Source organism: Vespa velutina, chromosome 22, assembly GCF_912470025.1.
Source record: "Vespa velutina chromosome 22, iVesVel2.1, whole genome shotgun sequence".
Lineage (NCBI taxonomy): Eukaryota > Metazoa > Arthropoda > Insecta > Hymenoptera > Vespidae > Vespa > Vespa velutina.
In genome coordinates, this window is record NC_062209.1 from 1571076 (window position 1) to 1581075 (window position 10000).

The 10000-nt window shown below is 36.2% G+C and overlaps 1 protein-coding gene across 13 annotated transcripts in view; it reads left to right on the forward strand.

Annotated features, from left to right (window-relative positions):
* The window catches only part of LOC124956575 (growth factor receptor-bound protein 10-like), a 437491-nt gene that overhangs the window by 224018 nt on the left and 203473 nt on the right, over positions 1–10000 (forward strand). The gene's annotated exons all lie outside the window — the stretch shown is intronic.

Consider the following 10000-nt stretch of genomic DNA (forward strand, 5'->3'; position numbering starts at 1 on the left):
TCACCCCTACTGTCATCTTTCGAGTTTCGCTTCCAGAGTAGAGAGAGAGAGAAAGAAAGAGAGAGAGAGAGAGAAGAGGATATAGTACTTCTCTTTATCCCGCTTGCTGCTCTCTTCATCGTTTTTCTTGCTTTTCTTCTTTCGGCCGGAGATTAAATTAAGTCGAACGAGCCTGTAGTTCGTGCTCGTTGTATCCTCACTAACTCTCTCGTGTAAATCGAGAATCGACGATCTTTTTCTACTCTCTTTGATGAATAACAGTTCTTTTTTCTATATTTCTCTCTCTTTCTCTCTCTCGTAAATTTTGTTCTTCCTCGATATTCGCATCGTTCTCTTCCTTCTTTTTTTTCTTCTCTTTTCTCTCTCTCTCTCTCTCTCTCTCTCTCTCTCTCTCTCTCTCTCTCTCTCTCTCTCTCTCTTTCTATATCTAAAGTACGCGGAGAGATATTGTTAAAGGTCTTTCTCCATTGACTTGTAGTAGTCCTGCCGACGTCATCTTGGAGAAAAAGATTGAACCTTTTCGTAGATAAGCAGTATTTGATTACACCCTGAAAGAAAGCCGATAAGAGATAACCGATAAGAGATAGCCGATATTGGAAAAAAATTTTTTTCGTTCATCGACGAGAAAACGTGCGGGATTCGTCTTGACTGGACCATCGCTTTATTATCACATTTTTCTAAGGCATTCTTGACAACAACAACGACAACGAAAACAACGATGACGACGACGACAACGACGACAACGACAAACACAAGGACGAGGACGAGGACGATGCTTTGTTTTCAATAAAGAACATTCCTCATACTAGCTTCTATCTGTTTCCCCCACCCCTCTCTCTCTCTCTCTCTCTCTCTTTCTCTCTTTTTCCCTTTCTCACACACATACATACACACACAGAAAACTTCGGGATAAATCCAAGCTCGACGTTTACACCCGCGTTCGATTTTCACCGCACCATTCGCATATATACACAATTCGTATTCGAGATGGCAGCAAGCGAGATAGCACGCCGTTTTTCGTGATCAGCTTGATGAGTGGCTCGAGTAAAAAAGATAGAGAGGGAGAAAGAAAGAGAGAGAGAGAGAGAGAGAGAGAGAGAGAGAGAGAGAGAGAGAGAGAACGAGAACGAGAAAGAGAGAGAATCCCGGCTAATGCAAAGTCGTCATCGTCGACGAGAAAGTCAACGTAATAATAATCCTTCTTTCTAATGTCTATGCAGTATAAGTACGATGAGAAAACAAAAAAGATAACTAAACAAATGGGCGGAAAAAAGAAAAAAAAAAAAAAAAAAAGAAAAAGAAAGAAAAAAAAAAGAAAAGAAAAATTAAAAGAAAAATAAATAAATAAATAAATAACGCGAGAGTATTGTTGCGTCCAACGTTGATGTACATTCGTTTGTACGAAAGGTACTCTTAAAATTCCATCATCCATTCGTCCTGTTCCCGCTTTCGTCGGCCTCGAGCTAACAAAAAGCGAGGGGGAGGAAGTAGCTATCCGACAAGGGCAACCAGACAACACACACACACACACACAGAAAGAGAGAGAGAGAGAGAGAGAGAGAGAGAGAGAGAGAGAGAGGGAGAAGGAGAGAGCGCGTACGCTTATCCGCCGTCCGTCCATCGGTCATTTAGCCAAGTTGCAAGAAGATTAATGGCTGGCCCATGCAAATCGTTAACAAAGCTTGAAGCGAGAGGAGAGTGGAAAGAGGAACCTGTGACGTTCTCTCGTGCAAACTAGAAACTCTGTTCCTCCTCCTCCATCTCTACCTCCTCTTCCTCCTATTACTACTACTACTACTACTACTACTACTATTACTACTACTACTATTACTACTACTACCCCCTTTTCCTACTCCTCGACTTTTACCAAAGTGACTTCGGCATTAACCGACTCGATCGCACCTTACGTGACCTTACGAGATTTCTTCTTCTTCTTCTTCTTCTTCTTCTTCTTCTTCTTCGTCTTCTTCTTCTCCCCTTAACGATCGCTTTACTTTATCTTGGCATCGAAGAACGATGTGGAAGTCGTATGCGCATCGATCGCACGATCGCGATCTCGATGTCGATCTCAATCTCTCTCTCTCTCTCTCTCTCTCTTTCTTGCGAGTAGAGAAATCCCTTCGATCTGGTTTCGAGGCGACGACGACTCGACAATTCCATTTTCTTTTCGTTCGATTCTCAAGTCGTTATAAACTGCCCTGACTGAGCTGAGAGTTAACGAGAAACTCTTGAAGGAACGTATGTACCAGTACCAGTACCAGTACCATAGTACCAGTACCATAGTACCAGTACCAGTGTACCACAGTACCATTAACATAAGATTGAGTACCGAAGAGGATAGATCGCATCGGACGCATCTTGTAAACTGGTAGAAAGGTAGTAAGAGAAAAAGGAAATAAGGGGATGGTATACGATAGTGAATCGTTACAACTAACGTATATGCGTTTAAAAAAAAAAAGAAAACAAATCTTTTTGAAAAACGTTTCACGAAAAATTTCACGAAAAATGCTCTTTTACCATATTCAAAGAATATTATAACTTAGTTTTTTTGCTTACTAATAATTTTCCATTAAATTATCTTCGAAGAAACAACGATTGACTTTAGTTTTTTTTTTTTTTTTTTTTTTTTTCTTTTTTTACGTCCAATTTATGTAGAAATCTATTATTAATATAATATATTTGCACGTATACGTATTTATTGTATTATTATTATTATTATTATTATTATTATTATTATTATTATTATTATTATTATTATTATTATTATTATTATTATTATTATTATATTATTATTATTATTATATTATTATTATTATTATTATTATTATTATTATTATTATTATTATTATTATTATTATTATTATTCGTAATATATCAATGAGTCTCGAAAGTTTAATGAAAGCGATGACTCTGAAATATTCATACGATTTAATACTTTAATAATGAACGTCGCTCGATGTCAGATATTTAGCACTAGCAATATTAGTAATTACTCCTTAAATCAAAATGAGAAATAAATGTAATAGAGACTGAAGTGGAGTTTCACTCGGCTTTACATTTGCAATATCTCTAAATCTATATATTTTTCCAACCACCTCCCACTTTCCCCTCTATCTATCTCTCTCTCTCTCTCTCTCTCTCTCTCTCTTCTTTATTTCACATACATAAGCGGGTAACACTTTTCCGCGAATCTAAAATGTAACGAGAGTTAATTTCACCATCGGACTTTCTCCTCTTTAAATCCCAATCCTATGTCGATTGAACCGCAAATCACGGTAACACGCGTTTTACGCTTGACCTGTTAAATTGGCGCAGGAAGTTGCAAGTCGTGATCCACTTTGCAACACGTTTTTAGACTCTCTCTCTCTCTCTCTCTCTCTCTCTCTCCCTCTCTCCCCCTCTTCTCCCCTTTCGTAAATACGTACAAAGTTTCAAGGTAAAAACATAAAGTAGTAGTAGTAGTAGTAGTAGTAATAATAAACGACGTCGTCGTCGTCGTCGTCGTCGTTGTTGTCGTTGTCGTCGTCGTTGTTATTGTTACTACTTCTCTTCTTGCTTGCGCGACTTGCATTATTACGACGAAGCGTGTGGCCACCATCCTGTGGCCAGAAGTGGTACCGACCAACAGGATAGAACATAGTGGAATGATTGAGTAGAAGTAATACAAATGGTAGGCGGCAACAAGGAACGTTTGAGTAGAAATGGTAACCACTACGATCGTCCATTTTAAGGCGGCTCGTACGATCGTAAAAGCGAGAAATGAGGACTCGTTTAACGATGCTGTTCTTGCAACGATTCATTTTTCATCGAACGACACGGCGAGCATGAAAATTGACAAGTATTATTGCAAGTACCTATTGCTGCTACTGCGTCTTAACCTGCGTTCGTTCGTTCAGTTCGTTCAGTTCGTTCGTTCGATCGATCGATCGATCGATCGATCAATCGATCGATGCCACAACTGAACAATGTATTCGTTAAACTCTCCTCCGTCCCCCTCCCTCTTCGTCTCTCTCTTTCTTTTTTTCTCTCTTTATTCCTCCAGTTTTATATTTCCGTGAATCTTTCGACCATGAGAAGATTATTTTTTTTTTTTTTCTTTATTTTTCTTTTCTTTTTTATTTAAAAAAAAAAAACAAAAAAAAAAAGAGAAAAGAAAAGAGAGAAAAAATAACGAAATAAATATTTTTATACGATAGATCGCGTCAATATTTGCATTTAAGATCACGTTCCATGAACAACATTTTCCATCGTATCAAGATGCTCCTTTTTTGTAATTATTTCTTCTCGAGTATATTATTATTATTATTATTATTATTTTTTTTTTTTTCTTTTTATTTTTATTGTATACCTTGGATTCGTCGAATAAGAAGCAATAGAAAATATCAATTTCAATGAGAAATTTATATTTGACGAAAGATCGGAGATGCGCGAAATATCGAACGAACGGTGACGTCCTTCTTTCCTTTTCGTTGTATTTCACTAAGAGAATTGCAAATCGAGTTTCGCCTCAGGTAATACACCACCACCATTCGCTATTATCGATACGAACGTGAAGGGTGAATACACGAGATACACATTGAAAAGGTATCGCGGAAATTTATCAAATGGGAGCTCTTTCTTCTCTCATTTCGTTCAAAATCGACGAATTGCCGGCAAAATGAGAGAAAGAAAAATAGATAGATAGAAAGAGAGAGAGAGAAAGAGAGAGAGAGAGAGAGAGAGTGTGTGTGTGAGAGAGAGACAGAGTGCTTCCAACGTTCGAAAGGACATTTCGTTGAATGTGCATATTTACGTATTATAGAAATATATATATATATATAATATATATTTTTTTCATCTTTTTTTCTTCTTTTATTTTTTATTTAAAAAACTATCCTCTTTTTCCATAATTAATCTCATTTTGCATTATTTATATATTATATCGATTTAAGGATCGTGGACGAATTACGCATGCGCACATTTGATTTTTTCCATTCGTATTTTCAATGAACGTGTAAATTTTTTGTTCTTTTTTTTTTCTTCCTTTCGAATTGTCTAATTTTTCATATAAACATTGTGTATATGTGTATATATATATATACGCGTATACGTACACATGAAGATAAATAATCGTCGTTGTACGATCAAATCGATCCTCGTAGCAAGAGGAGGGGAGGGTACCTCTATAGTAGTGACAGGACGCTAATATTAGCGATACGATTATGCAACGAAAATGGCTAAGCACTCCAGCGACTCGCGCTCCCGTTTTCAGCCGCCTCGGCTGCCAAGAAGAGGCTTTGGACTTGCGTCACTCTCGAACGTGACGTGCTCCTACCATGTACCACACGCATATTTACACACACACACACACACACACACACACACATATATATATAAGTTATATTAATATATATACACATGTGTACCTATATATATATATACATGAATATTACTTATATATATATATATATATATATAAGTAATATTCATGTATAAGTATTTGTTTTACATATATAAACATATACATACAAATGATGTATCGCCATAACGTTAATAACGTAGCTTAACGAAACGATAGAAACGACCTTCCCTCGTTTATTAACCCTTAATAATCGCAACGCTATGTCGCGCTACTTAATTTATAACCATGCGTTAGAGCTTTTAATTGATAGAAAACCAACTGTTAAATGGTCAATTCGAGATATTTACATACGCACACACACACACACATACATATATATATATATATATATATATATATATATATATATAATGGTATATTTCGTGTTATTTTAGTTGAAATGTATTGGTAACGTAGGTATTACGAAATAAATGAAATATAAAAATATACGAGAAATAAAATCAGGAAGATTCTTTTAAAGATTATTATTACTCTTTCTCATTCTTTCTTTCTTTTTTTTTTTTTTTTCTTGTACTTTCTCTATCTCTTTCGTAATTAATAATCTTATCTCGATAATATGTCGAATTTGATGCCAGACGTGATATTTTAACTACGAAAGCAAACCATTATGATACGTCATGTTTTTGAGCATGTTCTCTCTCTCTCTTTCTCTCTCTATCAATTCATCTATATATCTATCAATCCATCTATCCATCTATCTATCTATCTATCTATCTATCTATCTATCTATCTATCTATCTCTCTTTCTGTTTTGACGTATCACAAACTTCGTGGATATTTCGGTAACGATTTTAACCGATCATATTATAGATCCTAAAAGAAGAAGATCGATCGATCGATCTTGATTTACATGAAAATCTCGTATATTTGTCTTATAGAGACGAATAAAATGTTTAAAATTAGATTCTATTTCAATGAAAATAACGCGTTCAATATGCGTCAATTTCGAAATTGTTACCTTTCGAAAATCTATGACCACGATAAAATTCCGCCATCGTCATCGTGAATGTTGATGATGGTAATAGTAATATCGACATTTAATGCGCAACGATATATATATATATATATATATATTCATTGCGAAATATTTAAGTACTACGAAATTGCGAATAGAAAACTAGAGACAGAAAAAGATAGATATATAGAGAGAGAGATAGAGAGAGAGAGAAAGATAGAAACCAACTCGAATTATATTAACACTTTTGCTTTGTCTGTCATATCTCCGCCCCCTACTTCGTTTCACTTCACCCCTATCTCAGTTTATTCCATCTCTATTCCCACTTTACTTCTCCCTTTTGCATGCATTCATTCGTTCATTCTTTCGAAAAGAGTAAAAGACTTGAGGAAACACGCAAGAATATAGTCGATATATATATATATATATATAATCTCTCACAGGACACGATACTATATCTAATCGTCTTGGAAACGTTTCCTTGTCTCGTTCAATCCCGTCCCGTCTCCTTTCGTTTCGTCCGGTCTCGTTTCTTTCCGGTTCTATTTCGTTCCATTTCGTTTCCTTTCCTTTCCTTTCCTTTCCTTTCATTTCGTGGAAGTATATCATTGCTTGTTTCAGTTTCAACCAACAAAAGTCACATTTGCCTTTTGCAAGATCTTTTGATGATTATGTATGCCTGATTCTTTTATGTTTGTGGAATAGTCGCGTGTCCATTCGAATTTCAACCTTCTTAGTCATAATTTTTTAACCAATGACTTTAAAGGATTTAAATCGTTTAAAAAAAGAAAGAGAGAGAGAGAGAGAGAGAGAGAGAGAAGGTGAGGGTTGGAGTGGCGGGGTGAGGTGGGGAAGGAAGACATAAAGATAAAGAGAGAAATTGTACAGAAGTAGTATTGGTTATGTCACTGCAATGGGGGGAGGGGGAGGTAGGGAGGAGAGGGGCTTTTGTTAAACGCAAGAAGAAACATTCTTGATTTCTTCATATAGTTCTATGATCATTATTCCAATACTACTTACTTTACTCCAACTTTAAGTAGTTACATACATATATACATAGATAGATACATACATACATAGTTAGATAGATAGTTTGATTTGATATTCCTACCAAGTTTCCCTCATCGATTTATGGTATTGCCTATAAGTTAGTAATCTTTTACTCGAGGACGTTTCGACGTCATCTGCTAATAAAGTAAATAGTGCTTTGAAATTTTACGAGTAAGAGTAATCTATTGCCCGGGTAATAAAAATAAATAAATAAATTATCGTTCCGTTGAGATAAAAAAAAAAAAAAAAAAAGATAGACGATGGAGATTTTATCTTCTTTTTGGTTTTTTTTCTTTTTTCTTTTTTCTTCTATTTCATTTTATTTTTTCTTCCTCTTCGTTGTTTCACTTACATTTAATTAATGATATTCGAAAAATCATTGTTGTTTAACATCATAAATATATGCATGTATGGTCGTTCATTTTTCAATTTTAAATATCTGATCTTTTTGTCTCTTACATATCTCTTTCTCTCTCTCTCTCTCTCTCTCTCTTTCTCTATCTTTCTCTATCTTATCTTCATGTATTCTGATACGTGAAAATTATATAGAACAAAGTTCGCGATAAATGTCACGTGAGAATTAATTGATAGGAGAGGAATGCAAAATCGTAATGTATAATGCAATCGTAAATCTTAAACGATTATCGAGTAGATCTTAGAGACTAAGAGTATTTCAGTCTATACTTATTGCGTATTTCATTTTATATTTCTGTATTTTTTTAGTTGAAAATAAAAGAGAACGTAGAATCGTAGAACGAGAGATGGAGAGGAGAAAAAGAAAAAGTAGAATAAAAAAGGGAGCGAGTTTAAAAGTCCGTCCCGTTCTTTTTGAAATTCGAAATCACCAAATAATAGCAAGCAATGAGAAAGAGAGAGAAAGAGAAAGAGGAAGAGAGAGAGAGAGAGAGAGAGAGAGAGAGACGCAAGGAAAGAGAGAAATAATGTTTGTTTCTTTCTTTTTCTCTCGAAAGGTGTAGTAAAAACAAACGAAGAAATTCGCAACCCAAGGTCGGTCGAATGAATGCGATTTCAAAATATATATGTATAGTACATACGTACGGTACGTACGTACGTATTCAGGAATAGCACAGGGATTCGAACGACTCATTCTCTCTCTCTCTCTCTCTTTCTCTGTCTTTCTTTTTCTTTCTTTCTTTCTTTTGTTGAAATTGAGAGATTTGGAGGATGTCATTCCGTTCTTGTTCAATAACCAATGCGAATAATCCTTGGCTATCCCACTCGGATATATAAAATCTCTCGCGTTTCGTCTTCCGCGCTCGTGACTCGCCTCGGCGATATAACGCCGTCGATAAATCAATCAAGAGAACGATATGCATTGAGAATTTACACGTGAGGTCAATTATAAATTGTCATCGTGTGGTATTCGATATAGCGCTTCCACGTCACGTTTAGAAAATATTTTTTTTCCCTTTTTCTTTCATTTTTTGTCTATAACTCTCTTCTCTCCTCGATTATTTTTCAGTTTATTCTACGCCTTGCGTAGTCCGATGAATAAAACGTAACAATTCGATAATCTACTAGTTTTTTTCATTTTTTTTTTATATGAAAAATAAAGATAAAATAATAATAATAATAACAATAATAATAATAATAATAATAATAATAATAATAGTAAAGGAAATAAAAAAGGAACGAGCAACAAGTACAACGTATAACGTGTGTTCTATTATGAGATCGTAGATTCGTTCAAAGAGTTGAATTTTTATTTATTTGTTCTTTGATAAATATTATATTATTGCCAGATTTTAATTACTCTTTAATATATCATATAATTATTATATATACATACTTTATATATATTATATATATTTTTTATATATATTATATTATATAATTTATTAATTTGCACAGTTGTTAGCTACGACGTGGAATGGGCTATCAGCGCAGCTGCTAACTGTGTATGTGGGAGAAGTAACTGCGCAGGGACCACCTGCGCAAGACCTCAGAGGGCGGGGCTAAACTTCCCATGGGGCGAGGCTAATCTAATCTGGGGCGGAGCTAACTAGGTTTGGGGCAGGGCATACCCAGTCGGGCTAAACTACGCAGGGGGCGGGTATAACCAAGCTGGGGACGGGCTATCCTAGTTGGGGCGGGGATATCCTAGTAGGAGGCGGGGCTAAACTACACAAGAGGCGGAGCTATCCTAGTCGGGGGTGGGACTAAACTAATCAGGGGCAGGGCTAAACAACCCAAGGGGTGGTGCTATCTTAGTTGGGGGCGGGCCTAAATAACCCAAGGGGCGGGACTTACCTAGCTGGGGGCTGGACTAACTAACCCAGCTGGGGGCGGGACTAACCCAGCTGGGGGCGGGGCTAACCTAGCTGTGGGCGGGGCTAATCTATTGGGGTTAGCGGTTGCTGCACAGGTGGGAGGGGTAAATGCTCAAGGTCTGTCTGCGCAGTGCCTAATTGCACAGCGATCTGGGCAAAATGTGCAGGGGAGTGGCTAAGTCGGAAGTTGGCGTGTCAATACGAATAATGGATGGGTTTAACTACAGAAATGGTGTTTCAAGGTAGTCTGGGGACAGATTGAAGGCGTGGGTAACTAGAGAGGCTGTTGTTCCAAGTTGGTCA